The sequence below is a fragment of the Cebus imitator genome, unplaced genomic scaffold, assembly GCF_001604975.1.
Source record: "Cebus imitator isolate Cc_AM_T3 unplaced genomic scaffold, Cebus_imitator-1.0 Scaffold175, whole genome shotgun sequence".
Taxonomy (NCBI): Eukaryota; Metazoa; Chordata; class Mammalia; order Primates; family Cebidae; genus Cebus; species Cebus imitator.
Window position 1 is genome coordinate 115,196 of NW_016107490.1, and position 14,992 is coordinate 130,187.

General features: G+C 32.1%; 1 long non-coding RNA gene across 1 annotated transcript in view; it reads right to left on the bottom strand.

The window, feature by feature from the left end:
• Window positions 1-2,595, bottom strand: part of LOC119473667 — a 51,289-nt gene extending 48,694 nt beyond the window's left edge. The window contains exon 1 of the long non-coding RNA XR_005202873.1: window positions 2,528-2,595. This is a non-coding gene — a long non-coding RNA (uncharacterized LOC119473667). The remainder of the gene's footprint in view (window positions 1-2,527) is intronic.
• Window positions 2,596-14,992: the final 12,397 nt, after the last annotated feature.

The following is a 14,992-nucleotide window of genomic DNA, read 5'->3' on the forward strand; positions in this document are numbered from 1 at the left end:
TTTTTTGAGATAAGAGTCTCACACTGTCACCCAGTCTGGAGTGCAGTGGTGAGATTTCGGCTCAATGCAGCCTCCGCCTCCCGGATTCCAGTGATTCTCCAGTCTCAGCCTCCTGGGTGGCTGAGAGTATAGGTGTGCACCATCACACCCAGCTAGTTTTTGTATTTTTAGTAGAGACAGGGTTTCACCATATTGGCCAGGCTGGTCTTGACTCATGACCTCAGGTGATCTGCCTACCTTGGCTTCCTAAAGTACTAGGATTATAGGTGTGAGCCACTGCGCCCTACCAATGGTTTCATTTTTTAATTTCAATGATGCAGAAAGACTGCATCAATCACTTAAGAGCTGGAAGGGGACTAAACATAACACACTAGAGAAAAGTCATGTAATTGCTGGGCACTACTGGGCAGTCCATGTGAGGTTATGATCATAAGTTTAAAGTGTTATTAGTATCTTTTTGTGTTTTTCTTGATATTGTAATTTTATTTTCGTACTCATAATATTTCTCTTGATCTGGCTTATTTTTAAAAAATGATTGTTCAAATTTCATACATGTAAGTCTTGGTTGAGAACATGAATTGGAACTTTTTTAATGTCTTTGTTGTTACTGCTGTAAATTTATTTTAGAAAACTAGTTTTCTTCTTCTTCAGAGTCATTAGATCCCAAATTTACTTTTTAAAACATCTATGTTAATTATAAATATGCTTGCAAATACATTGATTTTCTTTTGATCATTCTTATTTTTGGAGAGCTCTGAGCTCTCCAGTGCATATTAGTAGAACTCTTTTATCATCCAGTTAATTTTCTTTATTTAAATGTAAATTGCAGTTTCACTGGCAGGGGAATGCTGAGTGTGCCCACTAAGATTTCTTTAATTCTGAGGTTTATCTACTAAAAGTTTTTTGAAAGAATTGTAATAAAGTGGTTTTCCTAGTTCTAGCACTCATCTATTTTTGTCTGCTTTTACACTCATGTTAATTTTCTTGGAAATCTTATAGAAAACCACACATTTATAATTAAATTCCATCATATAAATCCATAGTCCAAATAGTTTTCTGATTATAAAGGTAAATATTGGTGTGGTATGTTGGGGGAGATGTACTTCCAGTTTCTCTGTGATAAAGAAGACCTATGAAATGTCAGTCTTTTCATACATATCCACTTTTTCCTTTCATATATATCACACATAGACATCAAACAGGGGAGCAAATAAAATTACTCATAACTTATGCTCAAAGCATAAGTAGGAGACAAAATAATAACAACACGAACTTTGATACACATATAAGTAGAAAAATAAACATCAAAACCCAGCAGAGTCTTGAGTCGTCACCAAAACAGAAAGGTAAATGATGATTGGTAGGAGACAGTGAAGAGGAAGTGGGCGTCCATTAGTGCTGGAACACAGAAGAAATCTTTCTCACCCGAGAAAGTGTGACACGTATGCTAATTTAAGAATACTGAAAACAAGTCTGAAACATGAATCAGACCACTGGCAACTAGGAAATCTTTTGACAGAGAGATGAAAACATTTCATGAGAATATTATCCTGGGATGCTTGGTGTTTAGCAGAAAAAAAGAAAGAAACCACAGTAAAGAACCACACTCCTGTGAAAGAATAAATCCTCCCCTAGCCATAAAAGGGGTCCATTTGGTATAGTAACTGCACTTCACTTAACCAACAGAAAAGCACACCTCTGAATGTTGGAAAACTATTAAACCCCTATCTCACATCATTCCTTTTACTGGCTGGTGCAGAAAAATATGAAATAGTTAGAAAGGTACTGAACACCAGGCAATATTAATAAATTGCAGTAGTAGAAGAAAACAGACCATGAAAATTTAAACAATCTTTCTCAACTTCCAACTATGAAGCAGAAAAACCTTTAGCATGACAATTCTACCTGATTAAAATATGCTTAAACAGAAATACACTGATATAAAAGGCAACACATTTCAAACAAAAATTTTTAAAAATCAAAATGAAAAGTGAAGAAAAAAGAAAGACATTGAGGAAAAAACAAAATTATTTCAGAAATATTAACTTAAAAGATTCATAAGAAAGGATGGATTTGATAGAAAAATAGTCAAAGCAATTTAATATATGAATCAGTAGTTAAAAGTAGAAATACTAAATAAAAATGAATGTGGCTATAAAAAATGATAGCTACATAAACTAAGCAAAAGTTATTCAACATATATTTAATTAGAGAGACTAGTAAAAAAAATCATGGAAAATAACTAATATGTAAAACATGGAGTTAAAAATGTTTTTAAATAAAAGAAATTCTGCACTGACTTTGAAAATTCTGTGTACTTGGGAATAACTGAAATATTTCAGCCGATTCTGAGAATATTCTAAGTAATAGAATGTAAAGGTAAAGAAAAAATAATTTTGACTTTATAGATATATAACTCACTATTAGAAAATGCAACAATTTTAAACAACTCAAGAAAGTTTGAACTAAAATTTTTATATTTGACCAATCTGTATCATATGAAGTCTACAAAAAGATAGCTTAAGACCTGAAAAGACTCAGGAACACTCTGCCTTGAGCCTTGTGAGGATGAGCTTACTCCATCGCAGGTTACCTGGAGGTATCAAAAAATAAAAATAAAAAAGTGGTCGGGGCAGGTGGGGGCTGATAATAAATATTAAACTTTTAGAATTTTAAGTATTAATCTAAATCAAAGTGGGCTATAGGTAAATGTTGTGTATTTTATGTATAAAGTAGAAATTATATAGCCCTCAAATTGGGTGAGAAATAAGAGAGAAAGAAGGGAAAGTAGGATGAATTTTTGGATATGGCACAAAGAATGGTATACTGGAGTGGGCTCAGATGAGTTTGAAAGAAGTGATTATGCAAATCTGTGTTTCTGACCCTGAATGCATTTAGTGACATCATGTTGGTTGCTTGACACTGGCCATAGTAGGAATATTTCCATCATTGAAATCAACACACCATAGCTTTTTCTCTCCCAACTCCTGTGAATATCAGTTGGTAAAGATTTGCAAGTATTCCACTGTGCATAGATATTAGGCAGGTAATAATAAAAAAGAATTTAAAATTAATAAACCAAATAATATGTTCAGGTTAAAAAAAAAGAAGAAAAGAAGAAAAAGGAAAAGAAGGAAGAAGAGAAGAAACAGAAAGAGAAAGAGAGAAAGACCAAGAGAAATATAAAAGTCATTAATATAAAGGTAATAACTAGTTAAAACTACAAATCCTCCAAATTCCAAATTAAATTTCAATATAGCAAAACAGAATCAAACATAATAAATATAACAAAATCTACATAGCTGTAATACATAAATCTTAGTTCAAATACAATTGTCACACTAGAAATACAAATAGGCTTACTAAATCTATTAACAGAAAAAGGTTTTCTGATCTGGATACAAAGAGAAGTCCAGTTCAATGCCATATAATTAGTACTGCAGATAAATTAAATAAATCTATTTAAAAAGATTTTGCAAAAGGTGTTGTGGGCAGGAATTGGGGTGGTGGCAGAATAAGTATACCAGGAAAATGCAAACATTAAGAAAAAAGTGATTTTAGTTCTGATAACAGAGAAAGAACAATTCAAGACAAAAAGCATGAAATGAGGCAACAAATGATATTTAATAATGATTAAGACTGCAATTCACAGTAGATATATAAGAATTATCTATATCTACGCCTATGCAACAAATAGCACAATAAATATAGAAAGAAAAAATATTTTTTAAATCAGGGATTAATAAAAACAAAACCACAAATAGAGATTGCAATCACTTCAAGAAAGGTCAAGCGACCTCAAACAATATCACGAATAAGGTAAATCTTGAATTTTATAATTTGATAATAAAAAACACAGTTCATAAACATACTCTGAACATTTACAAAACATGGCAACCTTTAAAATACCTCTATAATTTCTGGGAATAAGATAAAATGTCAACATTATATCATCTCAAAGCAATAAAAATTGAAGAAAAAGCATAAATGAAATTGTCCTTCTTTGTGTAATATTTTAAAATCATTATTAACCAACCTTTGTATAAATGATGACTAAAATAAAATGTAGAGAATTTCTTAAAATTAGTGATGTTGAAACCCTACAAATTACAACATTTTTGTGGTCCAACTAAAGAAGTGATCATAGGAGAATTTGTAGCCTTAAATACTTCTATAAATAAAAGCTAAATAAAATAATTGAAAACATTTCCTTCTCAAAATGTGAAATAAATGAACAAGCAAACAGATTACAAAAACGGAAAAATTTGATATAAAAAGTACAGGAAAGAATGAGATAAAAGCTAGTAAAAGGAGTAGAAATGAAAACATAAAAGGAAAAATGTAGCTTTTCAGTCAATAAATAGGCAAAAAAAAAAAATAATTCAATCAAGTAAAAACAAAGTACAAGTGTAGGGAATAACTGAAGTAAAAAAAAATAACTACAATAAAGTTAAGGAAATAAATATTACAGAATGACAATTACAAACTGATAAATAAGATAGATAGATCTATTTCACAGAAATCTATGTAAAAACATTTGAAAATCTGCGTAAGATCATTTGATAAAATGAATAATCTCTTTATAAAAATACAGTCGTGAAAATTAACCCCAGGAGGCAATGATGGTATATACATGAATTTATGCATTTGTAAATATTCATAGACCTACATATCACAATGAATAACTGAATACTCTGAATAGTCACAAAACATGGCAATATTTAAGGTCACCAATATTCTGCATAGAAGTAACAAATTTTCTGTATAGAAAAATTCCAAATAATACAAGTAGAGTTCAGCAGTACCCACTTCCCTTGAGAATAAACTGACCATAGTGACTCACTGTGAATGAATACAGTAGGTAAAGAACCAAATAATAACTTTATAGATAAAAAACGTAACAAATATTGCCTTGACCAAACAAGTAAAGTTAGCATCATCAGTGACGTCAAGTGGACTTCATGTATGATCTGAAATTCAAAATATATTACCGACATAGTAAAAGGCTTATACACTAAGAATTACAAAACTTCGATGAAAAAAATTAGAGGAGATACAAATAAATGGAAAGACATTCTGTATTCATGAATTGGAAGACTTAATTTTGTTAACGCTCTATATAATATCCAAAGCTATCTATAGATTCAATGTGTTTTCTGTCATAATGTCAATGACATTTTTCATAGTGATAGAAAAGTAATTCTAAAATGCATACGGAAGCACAAAAGATGCTAGATAGGCAAAGCAATCTTGAGAAAGAAAAACAAAGCTGAAAGTATCACAATTCTGACTTCAAAATATATTCCAAAGCAACAGTAATAAAAGTAGCATGATAATGGCATAAAACCAGACATATGGATCAATGGAACAGAATAGAACTGAAATCTAAGAAATAAACCTCACCCTAATTCTATCAATTGATCTTTGACAAGGATGACGCTAAGAATACACGATGAGGAAAGAATAGTATCTTCAACAAATGGCCATGGGAAAACTGTATATCTACACAAAAATAAGGAAATTGGGCTACTTTTTTGCATTATACACAAAAGTCAGGTCAAAATTTATTAAAGATTTAAACAGAAAGCTTAAAAGTCGAAAAATCTTAGAATAAGAAGAGAAAAAGATTTATGGCATTGGTCCAGACAATAATTTCTTGAATATGAGACAAAGAGAACAAGAAGCTAAAGCAAAAAAAAAGACACTGGATCTATATCAAACCAGAAGTCATCTGCAAAGCAAAGGAAACAATAAACAAAGCAAAGGCAATTGCCAGAGTGGGAAAAAAAATATTTGCAAGTCGTATATCTGATAAAGAGTTAACACTTACAACTGCTACAAAGAGAATAAAATACCTATGAAAACAACTTACAAAGGATTTGAAGGATCTCTTCAAGGAGAACTACAAATCACTGTGCAAGGAAATAAGAGAGGATAGAAACAAATGGCAAATATTTCATGCTCATGGATAGGAAGAATCAATATTTTAAAAATGGCCATACTGCCTAAAGTAATTTATAGATTTGATGCTATTCTCATCAAGCTACCAATGACTTTCTTCACATAATTAGAAAAAACTACTTTAAATTTCATATGGAACCAAAAAGCCTATATAGCCAATGAACAAAATTAAAAGCAAATGAACAAACCTGAAGGCATCACCCTATCTGACTTCAAACTATACTACGAGGCTACAGTAACCAAAACAGCATGGTACTACTATCAAAACAGATATATAGTCCAATGGAACAGAACAGAGACCTCAGAAATAACATCACACATCTACAACTATCCAATCTTCAACAAACCTGACAAAAGCAAGCAATGGGGAGAGGATTCCCTATTCCACAAATGGTGCTGTGAAAACTGGCTAGCCATATACAGAACACTGAAACTGAACCCCTTCCTTAAAATTTATACAAACAATAACTCAAGATGGATGAAATACTTAAATGTAAAACCCCAAATCATAAAAACTGTCGAAGAAAACCTAGGCAATACCATTCAGGACACAAGCACGGGAAAAAGACTTCATGATGGAAATACCAAGAGCAGTTGCAACAAAAGCCAAAATTGATAAATGGGATTAAACTAAAGAACTTCAGCACAGTAAAAGAAACTAGCATCAGGGTGAACAGGCAACCTACAGAATGGGAGAAAATTTTTGCAATCTACCCACTGACAAATGTCTAATATCCAGTATCTACTAAGAACTAAAACAAATTTACAAGAAAAGAACAAACAATCCCATGAAAATATGTGCAAAGGATATGAATAGATGCATCTTAGAAGACATTTATGTAGCCAACAAACATGTGCAAAAAAGAGCACATCAAAACCACAATGAGATACTATCTCACACCAGTGAGAATAATGGTTATTAAAAATTCGGAAAACAATAGATGTTGGTGGGGCTGTGGAGAAATAGAAATGCATCAACAATGTTGGTGGGAGTGTACATTAGTTTAACCATTGTGAAAGACAGCGTAGAAATTACTCAAGTATCTAGAACCAGAAATACCACTCTACTGGGCAATCCCATTACTGGATATATGCCCAATGGATTATAAATTATTCTACTATAAAGACACATGCACACATGTGTTTATTGCAGCACTATTTACAATAGCAAAGACTTAGAACCAACCCAAATGCCTATCAATGATAGGCTGGATAAAAAAAATGTGGCACATATACACCATAGCATACTGTGCAACCATAAGAAGAATGAAATCATGTCCTTTGCAGGGACATGGATGAAGCTGGAAGCTATCATTCTCAGCAAACTAACACAGGAACAGAAAACCAAACACGTGTTTTTACTCATAAGTGGAAGTTGAACAATGAGAACACGTGGACACAGGGAAGGGAACAAAACACACCAGGGCCTATTGTGGGGTAGATGGAAAGGGGAGAGAGAGTATTAGAACAAATATCTAATGCATGCAGGACATAAAATCTGGAAGATGTTTTGATAGGTACAGCAAACTACCATGACACATGTATACCTATGTAACAAACCTGCACATTCTGCACATGTATACTGGAACTTAAAGTAAAAGAAAAGAGAGAGAGAGAGAGAAAGAGAAAAGAGTTAATATTCAAAATATATTAAAAATGATTATGACAAATATTACATTAAAAGGAGAAAAAGGCTAATCTACTTGATATATAAGGAGCATTTTAAAATCTTTTAAAACAAAATCTAATAAAGTAGACCCCCAAATATGCAAAACCATGAGGAAACAGTTTACAAAATAAGATTTACATTCAAAAAAAGCTTACATTTGAACATTTAAAAGACATTCAACTTTTCTCATAATAAAATATGAAGATTCAAATTAGACTTAGATACTATTTCTTTCTCACAAAATTAGCAAAAAATTTTAAAACTAAACAACATGCTTTGTTGATAAGATTATAAGAAAATAGTCATCTCATTTGCTCATGTGCGAATGAAAAGTTGAACCACACATATGAGAAATTTGGCAATTAACACAAAATTACCCTTTGCTACTTCGAAAAATTTATGTTAGCTACTTCATACTATGAAATAACATATGTTCAAAGTTATTTGCAATGGTATTCTATGTAAAAGCAAATATTAGAAAAATACTGATATTTGTAGGAAACTGAGTATAAACAATTTGAAGTTGTGATAATAATTAGAAAGATTCACATGAGCTCATAGTGACTAATTTCAGGATACAGTGTTAAGTAAATGTAAGTATTTAAAAGTATAAGGAACCCCAAGTATATTTATATATTTAATTTCAGTGAAAACTCCCTGTATCTTAATTTTTTTCTATTAAATTTAAATTATTTCACATGGAGTTTGAACTTGTAATCAAAGAATGTCGATTAATACACTAAGAAAATTCTCAATGTATAGGATAACATCCACATTCACATTTTTCATTTTTCAAGATAAGGTGAAATCACAAATAGAACTTTGAGAAATCACCTACTCAATTTGATATAGCTCCAACAACCTCAAGGGGACTCTGTGTTGAAGGAAGCAATTTTCTTTTTTTTCCAATCTCATTTTCTCTTATTTTCCTTGTCTTTTTTGTTTGTTTTTTACTCTATGATCATCTTGACAAATGTCAACTTTTACATAAATGTCTGCATGTCAAGTGATAAGAATGAGATTAAGACATCTATATGTTCTCTAGAAAGCCAAGCTACAGATATTAGTGTTGAAATAAGTAGCTAAGATTTACTAAGAAACAAATACAATAACTACTTAAAATATAAAGCTTCCTGAAATTATATTTGGAAATAAAAAATAAAATGTGCCTTATTAATTTTTTTAAAAGAACTACATTTTGCTGCTGGGAAATTACTATTTCTGAAAGGTTAGAATGTTATTTTGGAATGCTTATGGCAACCATGATCACATTGACACTAGTTTGACTATCTCCAGGTTGGGAGCAGGGATCAGATGGGAAAGGTAATTATAAGCTCCTTGAGGTAATTTATTCTGACCCTTTAATGTCTGATGATACATTAATGAGGCAATTAAAATCTCTAGGCTGAAAAGCAAGTTAGGTTATATTACAACCAAAGTTGGTAAAGAAAAACCAAATAGAGTATTCTTAACAGAATTCACTCCTCTTACGTGACACTACACTTAGACAAGGTCACATTTGAGATATTTTTTATAAGGCCTCTAAGTTTTCCTACTTTATACACCCTGTTTTACCTCTCTATGTTAATAACCAAATTTCTCAAAAAGTATCAAGGGAAAATTTGAATTTGTGTGTTTCGGAAAGAAATTTAGCTCATATTTAAACTTGAGAATCTGATTCTCAGGAACTTTACGTCTCTTGGCAGTTCTATGTATCTATCTATGTAACCATGTATCTATATATCTATTTATCTATCTATCATCCATCTATTATCTGTTTAATTTATTTTATTATTTTAGGTTCAGTGAGTACACATGCAGGTTTGTTACATGGCTAAATTTTGTGTCACTGAGGGTCGGTATATGAATAAACCTGTTACCCATGTAAAAGAGCATAATTTAAATCTCTTAGAAAATATCTAGGAAATGGTGCTCAAGTACATTTTGCTTTTTTTACAGCATACACTTTTGCTTCTACAAGCTATATATACAAATAAACTTTCCCTGGAAATAATTTAACAGATATCTTAGCTTTTTCCATTTTGAGGGGGTAGTAGAAAAAGTTTCCTGAATACTCCAAGATAGTCAAAAGGGCTTTCAGAGGAAAAAGCTCATTTACATATTCTGACATATCTTGTAAGTGCAAATTATTAGCAAGCATAATTACCTTGGAATTCATATCTATTTGGTAGTATAGGAAAAATTTTAAAAGGGAGAGGAAAGTAAACTTCTGCCTGCAAGGAAAAAAGAATGAGAAAAGTATGATGTTAAGTGTGAAAGGACTCGACTAACTACATGTTTATAATTTATCCTCGGATGTTCCAACAATGTAAGATGTTATCTAAATAAATGCTCTTTAGTTTTATAATAGTCAATTGACTTGAGAGTATGTGGAAATATTCTCCATTTTCTCTGATTAAAATATTTTAGTTTGTTAAATTATTATTCGTTTTTGAGACAGAATCTCACTCTATTGCCTGGGCTGGAGTGCAGTGGTGTGATCATGGCTCACTGCAGCCTTGAATTCCCAGGCTTAAATGACCCTCTTGCCTCAGCCACCCAGGTAGTGGGGACTATAGGCATGCATCATGTGCCCATCTAGTTATACATTTTTCTTTTTAGAGATAGGGTCTCACTATGTTGTCCATACTCATCTTGAACTTCTGGCTCAAGCAATCTTCTTGTTTCTGCCTCCCAAACTGTTGAGATTGCAGACACAAGCCACTGCATCCATCCACAATTATTACTACTAAACAGGAAATGACTTGCATATCATTTTTGTTAAAAAAGCAAATTTTCAACATTAAAAATATAGATACAACTTATCAAAATTTAATTTTAAATATTGAATTTTTTCAACCCTGGAAAATTCAAGCTATTAAGGGAACATTTATATTTAACTTTCAAAAAACACCCTTATTTTTCAGACTTGGAAAGTAATACCTGTATTTTTTTCAATGTGCAGTCTACCCTATATTTATAATTTTATGATATCCTGAAAACTGAAAGTAAATCTACTAAATGCAGTGCTTCTGCAATGACTAGTGTCAGTGAATCCAGGTGTGTACAATTATTCTAAGGGTTATCTTAAGTTTAAAGTTGTAATAATGGAGAATTTTTCAGTTGTACTTGGTTTCTTAACAATCTCTGATAAGGAGTCAAATCTAACTTACTGGTTTAGTTAAGAAAAAAAACAAGGATAACCTAGAGCCCTCAGAGTTAGAAATTATTTTTTGTTCTCACCATCAACTAGGACTTTCTAACTTTGCTTCGGCCTATGTTATTTCTGCAGAATGTACTTAATAGCATCAGACAACACAATTTCAACTGCTCTGTATAGTAATAACTAGTTTCATATTGAACACTGTAAATTACAATTCAATACATACTTAGAGCTAGGTAAATATAGCTCTTGGTTTTCTGACTTTCATTGAAAGAAATGTGAAGATGTAAGGAATCTAAATAATATTGATGCCACTTACTTGACATTCTCAGAATAATACCTAGCCACAAATATTATTTTAAAACTTTATTATCTGTCTAAATCTTGAGACTTGTTTCTGATGGATTCTAAAAGCAGCTGTCAGTATTATGTTTTTAAGATGCTAAATTGTTGTTATAACAGAAATTTCATTAAACCTGAAAATGTTTTAGAGGGATAGGCATTTTCTAGAAATTCTGTACATGGAATAAAAAGTCATAAGATCCTCCCGTGTTGACTTACAGAATGCAGTGCAAGTAAATTAATCATTTTTGCTGTCTCTGACATGATAAAGTTGTTTGGCACAAATGAAGGCATATACAAAATTGATGGGCAATTTCTTTAGAATTACAATGGAGATGGGATGAACTGCCAAGATTTCTTTTATGAAACAATCTCACAAGTGTCTCTTGGGCTGAAATTCTTGTCAGAAAATGTTTAACTCAGGCTGTGCTACTTGTTTAAAAAATGCACATCTAGTGTACACACCCAGCTGAAATCAGCCAACAAATATCAGATTTCTATTCTTAATTATCCAAAATATAATTAATTCTAATAACATGGAATAAGCTCTTGGATGGGTTAGGAGTTGAGTTGTTATCTCAGCTAGACCTCTATTATTCACTGTATAATCTGTGCCATGACTCCAAACCTGTCTGGTTTTCACTCTCTCAGCTATAAAAGACAAAAGGTGGTTTGAATCACTGGTTTTCCACTTCATAATCTGTTATGGGTTAAACTGTGGTTCTCCCAACATTTATATGTGGAAGCCATAACTCCCAGTACTTCAGAATGTGATCTTACTGGAAAATAGGGTTGAGGCAGATATAATTAATTAGGTTAGAAGGAAGTCATACTAAAGTAGGTTGGGTCCCTTAATCCAATAAAATTAGTTTCAGTTAGGAATAGTACAGTAAAGTGGGACAACCAGTTAACAAAGAGTGAGAAAAGACATGCCAGTCAATTTCGCTTTGACAAATCAAGATTATGTTTTATCATGAATCATGATATAACTACTCTTTAATTGCAGACAGCACAAGTTTAAAATTTTTTTGCTTTTCTTTAGGAATTATTTATTTTAACTAGAAAAGAATCACACGTCATATTTTATAAATGATATTTAGTGGGAGAAAATTCTAGCATATTCATGCAGATAGGGCTATAGTATGATAAGCTGAAAATGAGCACCCAAAGATACCCAGATCCTAATCCGTGGAATTTTCAAATATTTTCTTATAGCAATAAAGATATTATAGATATGATTTCATCAAGAACCTTAATATTGAAAACTGATTATAGATTATCTGAGTGGGCCTTAAACATAACCACAAGCATCCTAATAGGAAGGCATCAAAGGGAGATTTCATTCTATAAGAGGGATAGATGTGATGACAGAACAAGAGATTGACATGATGTGATGAAGGATTATAAGCCCAGGATTTTGGGAGTCCTCCAAATGCTAAAAAAATAAAAGAAACGAACTCTCTCCTTAGAGCCTCCAAAAAGAACAAGCCCTACTTACACTACACTTTATTCAAGGGTAACTGGCTTTGAACTTCTGTCCTCCAGAACTTTAAAAGAATACATTTTTGTTGTTTTAAGCTGCTAAGTTACAGCAAGAGTGAAATAATACATATAACATCTCTCACACTCCTTTTCTGAATTAGAATTCTTTCCTTTCCCCTTTCTGTATATGTCCCTCTCAATCTAAAACAGTATAGGCGGCTTTAGCCAGATCACTCCAATCTTTTCCAACTCAATGAGAATGATTCATTAATAGGCAAGGAAGCTTTTCCTCTTTGGTCTACTGTGAAAGAGGAAGTTTTATACCTGTTTAACTCAAAGTAATGATGGGTAGATACCTACTGTATACATAATTAATTACCAGAAACACTATGAATATGAAATGGGGATATCATTGAACTATCAACTTAATACATAGCAACAGCTCCTACTATTGGACAGTCACCAAGAGAGAGGGGTTTTGTGAGACCTTTCAAATCATACTAGGTCATATTAGGGGTTGCACAAATTGGAAGATATAAATCAGAGGATATAAGTTGTCTGAATCATTGAAATTACACTTACTGAAATAAATGTCCATTCTGTTTTTCAACTTAAAAGCAAAAATTGTATGAATCTTAAGAATTCTCAATTTTCAGTCAATGAAAAGCACTGCCAACCTATCTGGTGATTGCCATTAATTAGAGTTAAAATGTTCTTTTTAACTTTTATTTACATTTTAGGGGTACTCATGCAGGTTATAAGATCAATTACATGTCATGGGAGTTTGATGTACAGATTATTTTGTCACCCAGGTAATAATCATATTGTGCTATAGATAGTTTTTTGATCATCTCCCTCCTCCTGCCCTCCACCCCAACATAGGCTGTGGTATCTATTGTTCCCTTCTTTGTGTCCATGTGTATTCAAAATTCAACTCCTACTTATAAGTGAGAACATGGAGTATTTGTTTTCTGTTTCTTCATTAGTTTGCTTATAATAATGTTCTCTAGTTTCATCCACGTTGCTGTAAAGGACATGATCTCATTCCTTTTTTTATGACTGCATAGTATTCCATGGTGTATATGCCCCACATTTTCCTTATCCAATCTACCATTGACGGGCATTTAGGTTGATTCCATGTCTTTTCTATTGTGAATAGGGCTGCAATGAAGGTACGTGTATAAATGTCTTTATGGCAGCATAATTTAAATTCCTTTAGTTATACACCCAATAATGGGATTGCTGGATCAAATAGTAATTCTGTTTTAAGTTATTTGAGAAATTGTCAAACTGCTTTCCACAATGACTGAACTAATTTACATTCCCACCAGCAGTTTATAAGCATTCCCTTTTCTCCACAACCTCACCAGCATTTGCTATTTTTAATTATTTTAAAGTAGCCATTCTGACTAGTGTGAGATGGTATCTTATTGTAGTTTGATTTCCATTTCTCTAATAATCAGTGATGTTGAGTATTTTTTCTTATGTTTGTTGGCCACATGTATGTCTTATTTCAAAAACTGTCTTTTCATGTGCTTTGCCCACATTTTAATGTAGTTGTTTTTTGCTTTTTAAATACATTATAGACTCTGGGTATTAGATATTTGAGGGGTGCATAGTTTGCAAATGTTTTCTCCCATTATGTAGGTTCTCTGTTTACTCTGTTGATAGTTTCTTTTGCTGTGCAGGAGCTCATTAGTTTAATTAGGTCTCATTTGTCAATTTTTGTTTTTGTTGCAATTGCTTTTGGCATCTTCATCATGAAATCTATGCCAGAGCCTATGTCCAGAAAGGTGCTTCCCAGTTTACCTTCCAAGGTTTCTATAGTTTTTCATTTCAGATTTACGTCTAATCCATCTTGATTTCATTTTGATATATAGTATATAGAAGTGGCCCAGTTTCAATTTTCTGCATATGCTAGCCAGTTATTCCAGCATCAGTTATTGAATAGGTGTCCTTTCCCCAGGCTTATTTTTGTTGACATTGTTGAAAATCAGATTGTTGTAGATATGTGGCATTTTTGCTGGGCTATGTGTCTATTTTTGTGCCACTACCATGCTGTTTTGGTTCCTATAGCCTTATAATATACTTTGAAGTCAGATAACATGATGAGTCCAGCTTTGTTCTTTTTGCTTAGGGATTGCCCTATTTGGGCTCTTTTTAAGTTTCATATAAATTTTTAAGTAGTTTTTTTTTTTTTAATTCTTTGAAGAATGTCATTGCCAGCTTGGTAGGAATAGCATTGAATTTCTATATTGCTTTGGGCAGTGTGGCCATTTTAACAATATTGATTTTTCCTATTCATTATCATGGAATATTTTCCATTTGTTTGTGTCTTATTTTTAATTCTGTGAACAGTGATTTGTAATTCTCAT